The following is an 18,133-nucleotide window of genomic DNA, read 5'->3' as shown; positions in this document are numbered from 1 at the left end:
ATACTTAAATAAAGCACATGGGACTGTTAGCTTCTGGGGATGTAACACATAGTAAGAATAAAACCAAAGGCATCTTGTTTAGATCATCACTGATGATACATTACTGAACTCACTGATACTTCTCTGCTGAATTTTGAAACCTCTTAGTGAGTGTTGCCCTAAAGAATGTGTTCTTCAACTTCACATTCCTTCACTTCCCATGTCCATTAGTAAGTTCTATGGGTTTACTATTAAACACCACATGTCTGGCTGTAACTTTTCACAGCCACTTTCAAAAAACCAAGTCTTGATCAGGACACATTTAAACTCAATGTTGAATGTTTAATTTAATAGTTTAATTTAATCTAATTTACTCTATAAAACACTGCATTTTTTGGTATTATATGACAGATTCAGTTAAATAAATGTTTAAAAAAAGCCCTTGGTATGCCAGAGAAACATATTTCATTGTAGATTTGAATTCTTCTTCACATAGACATTCTATACCAGACATTCCAAGCAGTCCCTGAATGCTCTCTTGAGTCTGGGACACCAATATGAATTACTCCAATTTCCATTTACCCTCACGTGATGATCAGTTGACTCCTTGACCCTCTGTTCTCCAAAATGCCGAAAATACAGGTCAGATAGTATAACTGTCTGTGAAGACATTAATTGACCTTTAACCCAGGGTGCTTCAAAACAGAATACTCTGAGGTGACTTGTATTTGCAGATGGTGTTATGTGCAAACCATGGCCTGTATACATCCAATAATAACTTACAAACCTGGCCAGGATAAGAGACTATTTTAAATAATGCTGGTCTAGGTATTCCTAGAACAACAAAGTTTCTAATAAGTCCACAGTCAAACCACCCACTGCATTAATAGGCTGGAAGTGGTAAACAGCGGGGTTGAGTTACTAAAACTGGAGAGTGCAAAATCTGGTGCAGCTCTGCTTAGAAACCAATCATCTTCCAGTTTTTTTTGTTAATGCTTAGCCACTTCAGCGCCGGAAGGATTTGCCCCCTTTCTGACCAGGCCATTTTTTGCGATACGGCACTGCGTTGATTTAACTGACAATTGCGCAGTCGTGCGAAGTTATACCCAAACAAAATTTATGTCCTTTTTTCCCTAAAAATAGAGCTTTCTTTTGGTGGTATTTGATTACCTCTGCGGTTTTTATTTCTTGCGCTATAAACAAAAAAATGGCGACAATTTTTAAAAAAACACAATAGTTTGTACTTTTTGCTATAATAAATATCTCCATTTTTTTTTAAAAGAAACACGTTTCTTCATCAGTTTAGGCCGATATGTATTCTTCTACATATTATTGGTAAAAAAAAATCGCAATAAGCGTATATTGATTGGTTTGCGCAAAAGTTATAGCGTCTACAAAATAGTAGATAGATTTATGGCATTTTTATTATTATTTTTTTTTTTTTACTAGTAATGGCGGTGATCTGCGTGGTTTTTTTTAGAGACTGCAACATTGCGACGGACACTTCAGACACTTTTGACACTTTTTTGGGACCAGTGACATTTATACAGCGATCAGAGCTAAAAATAGCCACTGCTTACTGTATAAATGTCACTGGCAGGGAAGGGGTTAACACTAGGGGGCAATCAAGAGGTTAACTGTGTTCCCTATGTGTGTTTCTAACTGTGGGGGGAGTGTAGCTGACAAGAATAGGAGACAGATCGTTGTTCCTACTTAGTAGGAACAAACAATCTATCTCCTCTCCCCACACAGATCCCGGTTCTCGCTCTGTCATGAGCGATCGCGGGTGCCTGGCGGTCATTGCGCCAGCCGGGCACGTGCATCGGCTCCGGGGAGACACTGCGGGAGCACATGCCTGCTACAGTGTCTAAAAGAGCCGACGTACAGCTACAACAGCTCGCGTGGCAGTGCCAACCTGCCGCAGTATAACTGCGGCGGCTGGTCGGGAAGGGGTTGATTGAACAAGTTGATGTTAGAAGCTGATTGGCTACCATGCATAGTTGCACCAGATTTTGCACTCTCTAGTTTTAGTAAATCAACCCTAGTATCTTGCTACTTGCAAACAAAGAGATATAGCGCCAGAAGAATAAAATCTAACAGGATGGTCCTCTTTCAAAGATCATTACCTTAATGATGAAATTCCAAACTACAGTAGGCTGGGAAAAAGAACACAGAAGGATCCTATAATATTCCCACAGTAGGTACCAGAGAACAGTAAGGAACCAGTCAGTACTAGAGATGGGCCTGATGTTCGAGTTGAACGTAAGTTCGACTCGAACATCGGGTGTTCATTTGTTCGTAGAACAAACAAACATATGAGACGCTCACGGGATGTCCACCCGCCACCGAGCGCCCCATAATGCACTGCGAAATCGCAGTGCATTAAAGGCTGCTGATTAGCCAAAGCATGCACCTGACCTGTATGCTTTGGCCAATTACAGCGCGATGTACAGTGAGAGCCATGATTGACCAATCATGGCTCAGGGGCTACATCCACACCTCACACTATATAAGGCTGCTTATGCGGTGGCCGTGTTTACTGTTTATTAATGGAGAGAAATTAGGCAGGTTAGTTAGTGGACTGAGTGTGCAGTCAGTGTAGTGTATATAATACAGTACAGAGTATATAGTGCAGTCAGTGTAGTGTAAATGATGCAGTGCAGACTATATAGTGTAGTGTATATAAAGCAGTGCAGGGTATATAGTGCAGTCAGTGTAGTGTATATAATGCAGTGCAGAGTATATAGTGCAGTCAGTGTAGTTTATATAACTGTCACGTACCTGGTAGGTAGAGCCCGAAATGCAGGGAACGGCCTCTCGTATACCTCTGACTCGGGAACCCCTGGTAGTGATGACAGGGGCTCGAGAGTACAAAGGGGCACAAGTGCCTGACTGGAAAACTGGAGCAGAGGGCTGGGTCCTGTAGTCAGCTGGGAGGAGTCCTGTAGTCCGGCTGCATCCAGCTCTGTAACTCAGCAGCTGGATGCAGACAGCAGGGAGGAGCCTTGTAGACTGGCAGCAGGATGCAGACAGCAGGGAGGTGTCTTGTAGTCCAGCAGCTGGATGCAGACAGCAGGGAGGTGTCTTGTAGACCGGCAGCAGGATGCAGACAGAAGGGAGGTGTCTTGTAGACCGGCAGCAGGATGCAGACAGCAGGGAGGTGTCTTGTAGTCCAGCAGCAGGATGCAGACACCAGGGAGGTGTCTTGTAGTCCAGCAGCAGGATGCAGACAGCAGGGAGGTGTCTTGTAGTCCAGTAGCAGGATGCAGACAGCAGGGAGGTGTCTTGTAGTCCAGCAGCAGGATGCAGACAGCAGGGTACAGGCAGACCGGGTCAAAACACAGGCGGGCAGATCAGGTACAGAAGGGCAATCCAGAAGAGTAGTCAAAATCCAAAGCCTAGATCGGGGCAGGAAGCAAACAGGGTAGTCAAGAACAGTCCAAACAGGTAACAGGTTTCAGGGTACAGATCACAAGTAATAAAGCGGCAGGGGTCTTCAGGAACGCTGTAGACTGGACAGCAAGGCAGCAATGGAACAGTCCCCTTTTTATAGTACATCTTTGGCGCCAAGTGCTGTCATAGGGGGCGCGCACACTCCTGAGTGCCCGTGCGCCGCTATTAGCGCTATTGCGCATGCGCGTGCGCCGGACGGCACTTCTGTGCACAGGCATCCTTTTAATCTTTCTATTGCTAGAACGCTTGCAGGAAAGCTTTTCCTGACAATAATGCAGAGTATATGGTGCAGTCACTATAGTGTATATAACGCAGTGCAGAGTATATGGTGCAGTCACTGTAGTGTATATAACGCAGTGCACAGTATATAGTGCAGTCAGTGTAGTGTATATAACGCAGTGCGGAGTATATAGTGAAGAGTATATAATATAGTGTATTGAAGCAGTTAAGGGGAACCCTATGACAGAATTAAGAAAAAAAAAGGAATGGGGTTCCCCTCAAAATCCATACCAGGCCCTGTGGGTCTAGTATAGATTTTAAGGGGAACTCCACGCCAAAATTAAAAAAAAATTGGTGTGCCCCCCCTCAATTCATACCAGGCCCTTTGGAGGGTCATACCACAGTGATCCGCACCTTGCAAACTAAGGTGAAAGCCCTTGAATATCGGGCTGAAGACGCCGAAAATCGCAGTAGAAGAAACAATCTACGCATAGTGGGCCTGGTGGAGGGAGCTGAGGGAAGGAATCCATCTGTCTTCGTGGAAGATACGCTGTGCCTTTTGCCTGCAGCCCAGCTCTCTCCATATTCTACTGTGGAGAGGGCTCACAGGATGCCACCACAACCGGGCCCTGCGGGCTCCCCTCCTCGCATGCTGTTAAACTTCAGAGACCGAAATGAGATTCTGTAGCTGCTCGGGCCGTGGGGGAACTCTGCTATCAAAATAACAGATTGCTCCTGTTCCCTGATTACACCATGGAGACACAGAAGCAACATAGATCATTTGACGAGGTCAAGGCGGCCATGCGGGCCAAGGCCATCAAGTACAGTATCCTGTTCCTGGCAAAACTGAGGGTGGTTGATGGTGAGACGGTCTGGTTCTTCTCCAATCCTAGGGATGCTACTTTTTGGCTGGAGTCATTGCCACCCTTGAGATGAGTGTGTCCTGCTTATCCCTCTCTCTTTTTACGAGTGGACTTTCCCTCCCTTTGTGTCTGCTTCACGGGTCCTAGCTGAGCTTTTGTGCCTGATTGGTGCCCTATACTGGCTCTGGAGGGCAAGCACATAACCCTGGGGCATGGCAGAGTGCCTGTATATCTGTTTTATGAATCTTGTGTTTTACTTTCATAGTATGTTTTATGGCAATGTTTGCTTTGGGGGTCTGCTCAGCTATGTTTGGCTTACTAAACTGTTCCAGGTTACTATGCAACAGACTTCTAAGTTTCTGCCCCTGGCTAGTCCAGGTAAATCTGACTTGCAAAAATAATTTGTTCCGGATCTCTAGCACCTCCTGTGGGGACTGTTGGTGCGTGCGCCCTCTGTGAGTTTTTAAGTATAGAAATAAATCTGGGCTTGGACTTTATAGGCACAATAACCAATATTGTATGATTAAAAACTGAATTTTATTCAATATATAAAGTGTTGTTTAAAAGCAGGAAAAGGGAAACAAATACAAAGATCAGTTCATAGAGATACAGTTACAATTATACACTCCATACATAGCTCAATATCATGTAGATAAATTATATGAGGATAGAATACAAATCATTCCGCCATAAAGTCACTCTATTGTCAAAGAAGAGCTATGTAGTTGATAATAATCGGTGTCTAGAGCTCGCTCAACATGTTACAAGCCATAGCGCTTCTTCAGGAGCATGGAACAAATTTACTGAAATACATAAAACATCAAATAAATATAGTTAAAAAAAGTTAGCTAACTAATGTAGTAATACCTAGGATATATCAACATATATACATATTGCGAATTTGAAGTCACTGAAATGGAAGCCCAATAATCAGTGCTAATCCGGCAGGGCCTAGGCAGTATTCAAATACTATGGGGTTGTATGTAACATCATAGATAGAAAAGTGTATGGTATGTACTGTAGTTTGGACCAATAGATCAATGTGACTGCCAATAGGATGATATTTAGGAAAAAATTGGGAAGGAAAAGGAAGGGGGGGGGGGGGAGAGAGGGGGGGAGGGAAGGGGGAGGATAGGGGAAGGATAATTAAGAAGAATGAAGGGAAGGGGGGGGGGGGAAGAGGGGGGGGGGGGGGGAGGGAAAAAAAAGAAAAAGAAAAGGAAAAAAGGAAATCGGAAAGAGAAAGAAAAAGGGGGGAGACAGGAGGTGTAGAAAGGAAGAAAAGAATAGAGATATATATCCTCCTGACAGGAACAGGCCCAGATAGAGCATTGTGATATAAATCAATAAATTATAAAATTGCATAAAGCCAATTGGTTCCAGCGGTATTAACGATTCATGTTATGTAATAAATGATAAATAATAAATCTAAATAGGTATATGTAACCAACAAGACAGATATCTATTAGTGTGGTAAATTGCAATGCACTCAAAGTAAGGCCAAATGGTAATAACAATATTAATAATTAATGTTCTATGATAGATGATAAATATGAATTAATTTATATATCAGGCAAATTAAGTGCCACTTTAAAATTAAATGTATAAATTTGTATATCAGACCAATGAAATACCACTTTAAGTTAATTTGTATAAAGTAACAATGACACTTACCATGATCATAGTAGTGGAATATAGAAAACCAGATGGAAAAATACAGGGGAGGGCAGTACAAAACTTTTTTATCTGTGTATCCTTAAAATAGAAGATATACTGCTGAAAGCATCCAGTAAAGCATATTGCCGATAAGACGGGAATATACCATTAACCCCAATGGGCTAATCTTTATGTGTAAAAAAGACGGTCACAGTCACCTGTGTGAGGTTTCAGGTGATAATTCAGCATCTGAAATAATTATCTGTGATGCAGGAACTATTGAAGTGCAAACAAACAGCGCATATACGAGATTATTCTAAAAGATACAAGGGTGCCAAATAAGTAACAATAGTTAGCAAGAGAAAATATATCCTATACAGAGAAGACTATTGGATGAAAATTAATCATCACAAGAATCCAGTAGCCTAATATCCACCCAAGTTGATACGGCTTCAGCCTTATCTACACCTTCAACAAAAATATTTAAATCTAAATCTCAACGCTTCCCGGATTTAACCACTAATCCCCGTATCTGGGCTTTCCTGATAGGGATTATTAATGACATTAAGCATATGATCATCTTACCCAGCTCAAGTAATTTAACCTCTTCCCAAACACGAGCTATTTAATTTTTGCAAAATCATCCTGATTTTGAGATCAAGGCCTCCGACAAGGGAGGAAACATTGTTCTCATGACCAGAGTATACTATGAATCCATGGTCATGAAGATCCTACTAAGTAAACGGTGTTACTCTTGTTTGTTGGAGGCCTCGATTCTGGAATTCAAGCATGAATACCTGTGCATTATTGGATCGCTCATCAGAGAGGCCTTATCGACCAGGATATCTATAACTATTTGAATGTAAGAAAACCCAGAGAGGCTACATTTTATGCTCTACCAAAAATACATAAGCACCCCACAATGCCCCCTGGTCACCCCATTGTCTCTGGGATCGGCTCCCTGACGGAGAACACTAGTCGTTTAATTGACTCCATTCTAATGCCACATGTGTTAGGTCTACCTTCCTACACTCGGGATACATTGGACCTTCTGAAACAAATAGAGGGTTTGCCTGTCCCTCCCGATGCCCTCCTCGTGACTCTGGATGTTGAGTCATTATACACTAGCATCCCTCACGAGCAGGGCATCGGGATGGTCCGCACCTTTTTACGAGAACAGGATCATTATAGCTGGGATTACTGTGAATTTATTCTTGATCTACCGAAATTTGTGCTCACTCGCAACTATTTTTGCTTCAAAGGTTCCCACTTCCTCCAGGTGCAGGTTGTGGCTATGGGCACATGCTGTGAACCAGCCTAAGCTAACTTGTACCTGGGGGGGTGGGAACGTAGCATTTTTTCAGATGAACGATTGACCTCGTTTGTTGATCACGCCCTTATTTGGCGACGCTATATTGACGATTTATTCGTGGTATGGACAGGCACTTCGCATCAACTTGATACATTCGTTTAAACCATTAATCAAAATCGATTTAATTTAAAGTTCACGGTTTTCAGTAACCCTCAACAAATAACCTTTCTAGATTTAACAATCTTTAAAGACGATGAGAATTGTCTAGCTTCTGCCCTTTATAGGAAGGAGGCTGCAGGGAACACCCTGTTACACGCAGCTAGTGCTCACCCTAGGTCACTCATTAAAAGTATCCCATACGCACAATACCTAAGACTACGTCGCAATTGTACCTACTTAGAGAAATTTAAGCTTCAAGCCAGGCTTATGGCCAGGGGCTATACTAAAACGCTACTGCGTAGCACCTATAACAAATCTATACAACAGTCACGAAGCTCTTTACTGTATAAAACAAAACCAACAACCACCAACTGTTCAGTGAGATTCATTACGAGATTCTCACAACAACATCAACAACTTCGAGATATCTTGACCAATCATTGGCCAATTCTTCAAGAGGATTCTATCCTCAAGAATATATTGGCCCCTCTCCGGAAATTACTTTTAGACGGGCCAGGTCCCTACGCGATCAATTGACTTCCAGTCACTACTCTATGATTCCTAAGTCGAAACAAACCAAACATGGAATATCACGTTGTGGCAAATGTCAATTCTGCCCATGGATTAAAGCAGGCACAACGTTTACACTTCCTAATGGTGAAACCTTCACCCCCAAATTTCATGCTAACTGCGATACTGAAGGAGTAGTATACCTTATGCTGTGCCAATGCGGCGCTTTTTATGTAGGCAAAACTATTAGGCATCTACAATGCAGAATAAAAGATCATGTCTACTACTCAGCTGAAGGTAAGAAGATCACTGCAGTCAGTAGACATTTAGATTTGTACCATAAATTTGATATATCCCTGATATCCTTTATTGTATTGGCAGTGGTCCCCAAAGATCCCAGAGGTGGGGAGTGGGACAAATACATTCTTCAAAAAGAAACTATGTGGATAGAATGCCTTGGCGCTATATACCCCCCCTGGCATTAACGAGGCTCACACATATAAGCCGTTTTTGTAATATCTCTTTCTTTTTGGTCCTTATTACAGGGATTTTCTTTTTTCCACTCCAAATTCCCCTATACATCTCCTATCTCAATATTGCTTGATTTTAGGGTAATTACTTGAGTTGGTCAATTCATTCCTATTTATTTATTTACTGTTTTTAGGTATCACCTTGTTAGAATTCTAGATATGTTGATGTTAAAACAGCCGTTTCCTTTATTACTATTCTATTATGCTGTATTCTATTTAATAATGTTTATTTTCATTTATATTGCGACCCTAGAAATATCACTGTCCTGCTAACCCGTGTCAGTCTGGTCCCGCAATGGTTCTGGTCTTACTTTCACCACTATGCGGCCACCCAGCGCCACATCCCTCTCTAGGGCTGTAGGCGCAATTGGGCATTACTGGGAACATTCCTGGTATGCCTGTGGCTGCAGCCGTGTGTTCCCTGTCTCACGCGTCAGGCTGTTCCCTTGCCGGCGCTGCGAGCAGAGACATGTGCAGTCTGCACCCAGCGGCCGGCTTGGATGACGTCACATTGGCTCCTCTGATTGGTGACTACAAGCGGGGCATGTGTACAAGAGACGCTGCTCAGCGTCTCCTTATCCAGCTCTACACCTCAGTCGCTCTCTACCCAAGCGGCTGTTTAGACGTCTTTCTTGGTCACCTATTTTTATTATGGATTAACATTAGGTATGTGTCTGCAATTGATATATATACATTGTTACACTTCATCTAGCTACCATCAATTATTTGACCTTTTCCCTTCCCTCTGTCTTCCTCTCTGTATATGATATATTTTCTCTTGCTAACTATTGTTACTTATTTGGCATCCTTGTATCTTTTAGAATAATCTCTTATATGCGCTGTTTGTTTGCACTTTAATAGGTCCTGCATCACAGATAATTATTTCGGATGCTGAATTATCATCTGAAACCAAACACAGGTGACTGTGACCGTCTTTTTTTACACATAAAGATTAGCCCATTGGGGTTAATGGTATATTCCCGTCTTATCGGCAATATGCTTTACTGGATGCTTTCAGCAGTATATCTTCTATTTTAAGGATACACAGATAAAAAAGTTTTTTACTGCCCTCCCCTGTATTTTTCCATCTGGTTTTCTATATTCCACTACTATGATCATGGTAAGTGTCATTGTTACTTTATACAAATTAACTTAAAGTGGTATTTAATTGGTCTGATATACAAATTTATAAATTTAATTTTAAAGTGGTACTTAATTGGCCTGATATATAAATGAATTCATATTTATCATCTATCATAGAACATTAATTATTAATATTGTTATTACCATTTGGCCTTACTTTGAGTGCATTACAATTTACCACACTAATAGATATCTGTCTTGTTGGTTACATATACCTATTTAGATTTACTATTGATCATTTATTACATAACATGAATCATTAATACCGCTGGAACCAATTGGCTTTATGCAATTTTATAATTTATTGATTTATATCACAATGCCCTATCTGGGCCTGTTCCTGTCAGGAGGATATATATCTCTATTCTTTTCTTCCTTTCTACACCTCCTCTCTCCCTCCTTTTTCTTTCTCTTTCCTATTTCCTTTTTTACTTTTCTTTTTTTCCCTTTCTTTCTCCCCCCACCCCCCTCTCCCCCCCCCCTTGCCAATTATCTTTCCCCTATCCTCCCCCTTCCCTCCCCCCCCCCCCGTTCCTTTTCCTTCCCAATTTTTTCCTAACTACATAGCTCTTCTTTGACAATAGAGTGACTTTATGGTGGAATGATTGGTATTCTATCCTCATATAATTTATCTACATGATATTGAGCTATGTATGGAGTGTATAATTGTAACTGTATCTCTATGAACTGATCTTTGTATTTGTTTCCCTTTTCCTGCTTTTAAACAACACTTTATATATATTGAATAAAATTCAGTTTTTAATCATACAATATTGGTTATTGTGCCTATAAAGTCCAAGCCCAGATTTATTTCTATACTTAACCGCTTAAGGACCAGCCTCATTTTGGATTTTAGGTGTTTACATGTTTAAAACAGGTTTTTCTGCTAGAAAATTACTTAGAACCCCTAAACATTATATATGGTTTTTCTTCTAACACCCTAGAGAATAAAATGGTGGTCGTTGCAATAATTTTTTTTGCGCTGTATTTGCGGAGCTGTCTTAAAAGCGCAATTTTTTGGAAAAAATTCACTTTTTTGAATAAAAAATTAAGACAACAGTAAAGTTAGCCCAATTTTTTTTAATATTGTGAAATATAATGTTATGCCAAGTAAATTGATACCCAACATGTCACGCTTCAAAATTGCTCCCGCTCGTGGAATGGCGTCAAACTTTTACCCTCAAAAATCTCCATAGGCGATGTTTAAAAAATTCTATAGGTTGCATATTTTGCGGTACAGAGGAGGTCTAGGGCTAGAATTATTGCTCTCGCTCTACTGGTCACGGCGATACCTCACATGTGTGGTTTGACCACCGTTTTCATATGCGTGCGCTACTCCCGTATGTGTTCGCTTCTGAGCGCGAGCTCGTCGGGACGGGGGTTTTTTTGAAAAAAATTTTACATTATTTTATTTATTTTTACACTGTTTTTAAAAAAAAATGTTGTCACTTTTATTCCTATTACAAGGAATGTAAACATCCTTTGTAATAGAAAAAAGCATGACAGGTCCTCTTAAATATGAGATCTGGGGTCAAAAAGAGCTCAGATCTCATATTTACACTAAAATGCAATAAAAAAAAAAAGTAATTTAAAAAAATGACATTGAAAAAAATATGCCTTTAAGAGGCGCCACCCAGCAGTGTCATGGAGACGAGTGGGCACCATCTTAGCCTCACTCGTCTCCAGGCACACCACAGGGAAGGACGCAATCGCCTCTGCTGCTACCGACGGCTCCGGTAAGCGGCGGAGGGCACCAGATCGTGGCGGGAGGGGGGGCCCCTCTCCCGCCAACGATAAAAGCGATTTTGCGGCGAATCTGCCGCAGGGACCAGATTTATCTGAAAGCTGGCCGCCGCACGAAAACAGGGAAACCGGGGTTACGGCAGCTAGCTGCTGCCATAACAACGATATCCCCGTTCAAAGTTTGGACGTACATTGTCGTGCGGCAGTCGGTAAGTGGTTAATAATGATTTCGGGACGTGGCACCTAGTATGTTTTATGTATCCACATTACCACTATGTGTTGATACTTAATTGATTCACCCTCTGTGAGTTTGATGTAGTGGAGGGATTTACGGTCTCCTGCTGATTGGCACACGCCTCCTATACTCGGTTATCCTATGGGACTGGTTTGGGGTTCTATGCATGACTCCAGTTTGAAGGGTCTGCAGGGTGGGGGGGTTGGGTGGCCAGCTGTTGCTGGCTTTTTCGGTTGTGTTTTGATTCATTTTTCACAACCTGTTTTTATTGCTATGTAAACCTGTCCTATAACATGGTCTTTACTGAATGCACTTTTAAGCTAATCTGTGTATATGGTACTGTGGTTGGAAGAGAATGGTCTTCTGCCCGGATAGATTTAGCGTCTCTAGTGACCTTAGGTTGCGATGATGTACTAGTTCTTCTAATATCTTTTTTTCTTTTTACCCCCTATGGCTAAGTTTTCAGCACTTTCCTGGACAAGACATTAAGTGGTCCCTTGTCTTCACATATCTTAAAAAATATACTCCCCAACGATGTATTTTACAGAAGACTCACTTGGTGGGATCCCGAATTCTCAGTCTCAAAAAAGCTTATGTGGTTCTGTTCTCGAACTAACGCAGCTGTATGCTTAGAGGCGGCTATACTAGGCTCTCTCAATGAACTTGGGAACCTGGTGTATAGGGGATTCAGGGCCTATGCTGACCTTCCACACCAGACCAGGACAACTCTTTGAGTTTGGGAGGCAGCTAAGAAGAGGTTTTACAAACCGAATCAATTGTCACCCTTTCAACCATTATGGGGGAACCCTAATCTCTCACACTTTAGGTCTATCCCTGACCCTCAGCTATGTGCAAAGTTTGGTGTAAAGTTTCTTAGAGACATCATGCCGACAGGGGCACTACTATCATTCAGGGACCTCTCAATTGAATTAAATTTGCCCAGATGGATGTATTTTCGCTATTATCAGCTACACCATGCTGCCCGGGCCCAGTTTCCTAGACCTGTTGCTCTAGCCATGGACCCCATTGAGGGGCTTCTGGCACAGGAGTCCCTAACTAAGCCTCTCTCTTCCCTCTATCTGTCCCTGCTTAGCTTGGAATCACCTAAGATGGAGAGGCTCTGGGAGTTTTGGAAGGCAAATATCCCCTAATTGGAAAGAGAGGACTGGGAGGACTGTTTTGAGGACAGCTCCAAGTTGGTTATCTCCTCCAGAGATAAATTGATACAAACCAAGTTCCTCCATAGGATTTACTATACTCCCCAGAGATTGCACAGAATATACCCTCAGAGGGACCCCATGTGTGGCCGTTGTCACTTAAATATTGGTACATACTTCCATATGTTCTGGAGCTACCCCAAGGTGGCGCAGTTTTTGAAAACCATTAATGGTCATCTCCAGCTATCCCTGGTGCTGTCTATTGAACTAGCATTGTTAGGCATACAGGAAGATGATCAGATGCCTTGTTAAACCAACCTCCTGATTTCTTACCTTATGTATTATGCCAAGAAAGCTATTTTACTCAAATGGAATACCGCCTCCCCACCAACTGTGGTCTTCTGGGAAAACTCAGTTAATAATGCCTTACCAATGTATAAGTTGACCTATTTGAATAGGAATTGTCCTAAAAAATTTGACAGTCTGGCAACCATGGACGGCCTTGAGTGGGTTGATCATAAAATTGGAGTACTCTTATGCCGCATACACACGATCGGAATTTCGACAACAAATGTTCGATGGGAGCTTGTTGTAGGAAATTCCGACCGTGTGTAGGTTCCATCAGACATTTTTTGTTGGAATTTCTGACAACAAAAATTTGAGAGCTGGTTCTCAAATTTTTCAACAACAAAATCCGTTGTCGGAAATTCCGAGCGTGTGTAGACAATTCCGACGCACCAAATTCCACGCATGCTCTGAATCAAGTACGAGACGAAAGCGCTCGGTCTGGTAAAACTAGCGTTCGTAATGGAGATAGCACATTCGTCACGCTGCAAATGTAATAATCTTTTAATGCAGCGCGTTCTCTTCTTCTTTATAATGCTAGAATAATGAAGTTGTTTTGCTGCTGATATTTACACAGAGTTCTGACAAATTGATTTCTTTATTATTTCTCGTGATCTCCATAAAAATGTTTAGAATTTATTTTTATAGTAATCTTTTTTTATTTATTTTTTATCAAGATCTCCATTTTTGTATCTTTTTGTTTTTTATGAAGATCTGTTTTCTTTTATATTTTTTTTCTACTGATCTCCATAATATTTTTAGTTGTTTTGTGTGTCAAGTTATCACAACACCATTATTAACTTGTATTTTTTTAACCTCAAGGAGGTTGTTTGGTGTTGGTGTTCCTTGTTAATTTGACATTGTATTTTTGAAATGTACCTGCCTACTCACAATTAAACTGTCCTATTTGGAGTAAAACACATAGGCAAGTATTTGTAAAAAAAAAATAGCCATTTATTAGGGGTCATAACAAAATAAAGGAAGGCAATGCTGAATAAACTTGTAAAATTGGCAAAGCCTTTGTACCCCAGGGCACACATCAACTATTTTACAGCCAAAATTGGTAGCATGAGGAGTCCATATAATAGTGAGCCCAATCCAGACCAGGACTCCAAGAGATCAGGAACAGCAGCAGATGGCACACATGTCCCTAGGCTGTGATCTTACAACAGCCTGCGTCTTTTGTCAGACCAGACTGAACACAGGCCATCACTTTCTTGTCTTCCTTCCAGGCTTGCTTCCAGGCTGTGGCTCTGGTGTTGGAGTTGTGGCTGGAGGTGGAGGAGGAGGAGGAGGAGGAGGAGGATGGTCGAACTCACAAACCTGGCTTTGACTTATGAGTTTGCCCCTCAACCTCTTATTTAAGGCTTGTAAGATAACTTCCTCACAGAAGAGGCGTTGGCCCTGCTCCATTTTGCAAGCTGCCATGCAGGCATAGTCCTCTTGAAGATTGGGGGGGTTCTGAGGGCCGCAGTAGCCTACCAAAATAACCCAAGTGTGGCCTCCTCCAGGTTCCTCCCCTTCCTGGGCCTTTTTTTTAAGGCAGAGGGGAGGGACCTGGGATTTGGTAAGGCTACTGGGCCCGGTCACCTCCTGGCTGCCACTTACCCCCGCCACCTCCTGGCTGCCACTTTCCACAGCCTCCTCCTGGCTGAGGCTTTCCTGTGTATGAAAAAGGGACATAGTATTAGTTTTTGGTTCATCAATCACACACAATTTTAAGCTTATGACTGTTGCAAATTGAATATTGATAAAAAGAAAAGACTATCATTCTGACCCCAGCATTTTTCATTCTTGTCCCAATCATTTGTGGCCACTACTGTCTATTGATATGTAAAACACTTTGTTAAATCAGAAATTAGTGATCAATAATAACATCTAGTTAACATCATTAATTTTTGACAAGAAATATGTTGAACAATGCTATACCTGGCTCAAGCTGGGCTCCTCCACATCTTCCTGGCTGGAAGGCCCAGGTTGGATGTCGGAAGCCTCAGCTGGGGTGGAAGGAAGTGTTGAAGAAAGACTGGAGAGTGCTGGCCTGGGTTCCCTCTGGTCTGCCAGAAAATGCAGTTTGTCATAGTACCACAGCCTGGGGACATAAATGACATCCGCTGCTGCTCCTGATCGCTGGGAATCCTGGACCTTCTTGCGCTCCCTATTATAAGTGCTCCTCATGCCACCAATTGTGGTCTTCAAATAGTTGATGGTTGCCGTGGGGATCTGCGGCTTCACTAATTCCAGCATTTGATCCAGCACTGCCTTCATCTTTCTTTGATTGGTATAAAAGGGGTGGTTTACCTGTCACAAACAGGGCAGCTCCCTGTACATATCAATGAATATGGGGATAAAGTCCTGATCATTCAATAGATCCATTTTCTCTGCAAGACACAATGTCAGGCTAAACTCTCCTAATCTTGTCCCAATATAGGCCTCAATCTATATGCAGTATAGGCCCAAGTTACAATTGTACCTTCGTTATCATGATCAGCGCTTCCTCTACTCCTTCCTCCGCTCACAGATCATATGTACGACGCACGCATGTTACGCTTTATATACACTGCGCATGCGTGAAACTCCGCCTGCCCCTGGCCTTCTAGCTAGTATATTCCCCGCCCCTAATCTTTCAGCGCAGTGGGAGAGCAGATGGCGGAGAAAGAACAAGTGCATGAAGACAGCAGCAATGACGAAAGCCCGGAGCCACGAACGTCCCGATCCTGGAGGAGATTCAAGGACTCAAATATGTCCTTTGTAGAGATGAAGGACATCTTGAACAGGGCCGACTATGAAGGGAAGTATGGACCGTACCCAAACCCATCATGACTAAAGTTGTCAGAAGTCTGCACAGAAATTTAGGGGTACAACGATCCAAGGAGCAATTGAGGAAACGCTGGTCAGACCTGAAACTGAGGGAGCACGATCAGTACAGAAAGATCAGGAAACTGCTTCTAAAAAGTAAGTATTTGTCGTGTGTTCCTATTATTATTATTATTATTACTTTAGTGCTGCTCCATGTGCTTTTCTTTACTGTTGTACAGTTTAAAATGGCAACTTTCAGGTTTTTGGGCACAGTAATCGTTCCTAGTAAACACCGTTCGTTCGCCCACTAATACAATGTTTTTGGCAGATACAGGTTAACTACATTTGTTCAGGCCTATTTGTATTCAAAGAAGTTTAGTGCATTGTTGTCTAGATGGGTTTGTAACTAGAATGAAATGCAAACTTGATTCAGTGTAAGGAGAGGACACTCGGCAGCTGTTGACACAACTGGACGCAGGAGCACTAGTGTGGGACACCAGAACAAACTTTTAGGGGTGTCCCACACAGGTGCTCCAGTGGATACTAGGGGTATCTCCATGTGTGAAAGTTGATCAAAAAAGGTAAGTATTCAACTTGAAGAAAGGGAGAAAATCGTCTTCAGCTTGGAACTCTGCCAAAACAGACAATTTACGACACTTCCAAGCAATGTTACATATTCCTATTTCTGCCCTCAAATATCTGTGTGCTAAGTATACCTTTTTTTTATTCACATAGGGGAGAAAAGACTCGGGACATCAGAGGACACCAGGGACCCCCCTCCTCCTAAAGAAGGGGAAATCCCAACACCACAACCTGAGGATGTGGAGGAAGGAGAAGTTTATGAAGTGGGCGAAATAGTGACCACAACAGGTGAGTGTCTGAGACCACAGCTTCAGGTAATAGATGGATGCCTACATATTTATAATACATGGTGTGTTTTTTTTATTTTAGGTGATGTGGATGTTGTGGAAGAAGAAACACATTTCACAAGTGCAAGTGCACACGTCCTCATCGGGGAGAACATGGTGTGCAATCGTGATTTACAGAAGATCAAGGAAGACATCAATGATGTGGAAAAAAAGACTCAAAAACATCATTGATATTTTAGGCAGAATCTAAAACACACCAAAATTTAGCAGTGTTTGTATTTTTCGAACTTTTCTTTAAAAATTTGAAAGCCAAATTTTGAAGATGCACACAGTGTGTCAACATGTGCTACCCCTTTCTCGCAACTAAAGTAGATGAGAGGAAGGGGTTGCACCCCCGAAACACGTCCATTGATCCCCCATGATGGGAGCTAGCACATGTTGACCTTAGGCATGGGATCAAGAGGAAAATCCCCATTTCGACTCTCAATTTGTGTGCATCTTCAAAATTTGGCTTTCACAGGGGTGACATCACCCCATCTGATTAAGGCAAGATAAACACAGTTTGGACATACTAATGTCTGATATTGCCTTCAATTTATCAAAGTTGAACTTTGTAAGTTCCTGAGTTGTGTATTGTTTTATGTTTTTAAAAAAACATGCCTGTTTACCACAAAAAAAGGATATTTCTACTGTCCAAAAAAAAAAAAATAAATAAATAAAAAAATCCAGAAATATGTTGGTTTGTTCAAAGACCCTTTTCTAAACGCACATGTGAATGTGCACAGTAAAAAAGTTTTCTACTCAACAATGTGTGGCTTCTTCTTTCAATGCTCAATAGCAGTTTTTTGCTTAAGTTGGTGTTTACAGTGACAATGGGGGTTGTTTACTAAAGGCAGATCCACTTTGCACTACAAGTGCACTTTCAGTGCAGTTTCAGTGCACATTCAAGTGCACTTTTGTGGTGCAAAGTGGATTTTCCTTTAGGCTCGGTTCACACTGGGGCGACTTGGGATCCGACTTGTACGCCCTCAAGTCGCCCCAAGTCGCCCCAAGTCGCTTTGCATTTAGATTACAATTGTAGTGAATTGAACCGTCTTAACTGACACTACTGAAGTCGCTCCGACTTCAAAAAAGGTTCCTGTACTACTTCTATCCGACTTG

This window comes from Aquarana catesbeiana, linkage group LG07 (genome assembly GCF_042186555.1).
Source record: "Aquarana catesbeiana isolate 2022-GZ linkage group LG07, ASM4218655v1, whole genome shotgun sequence".
Lineage (NCBI taxonomy): Eukaryota > Metazoa > Chordata > Amphibia > Anura > Ranidae > Aquarana > Aquarana catesbeiana.
The sequence above is the reverse complement of the archived record's forward strand: the minus strand, read 5'-3'. Positions refer to the sequence as shown.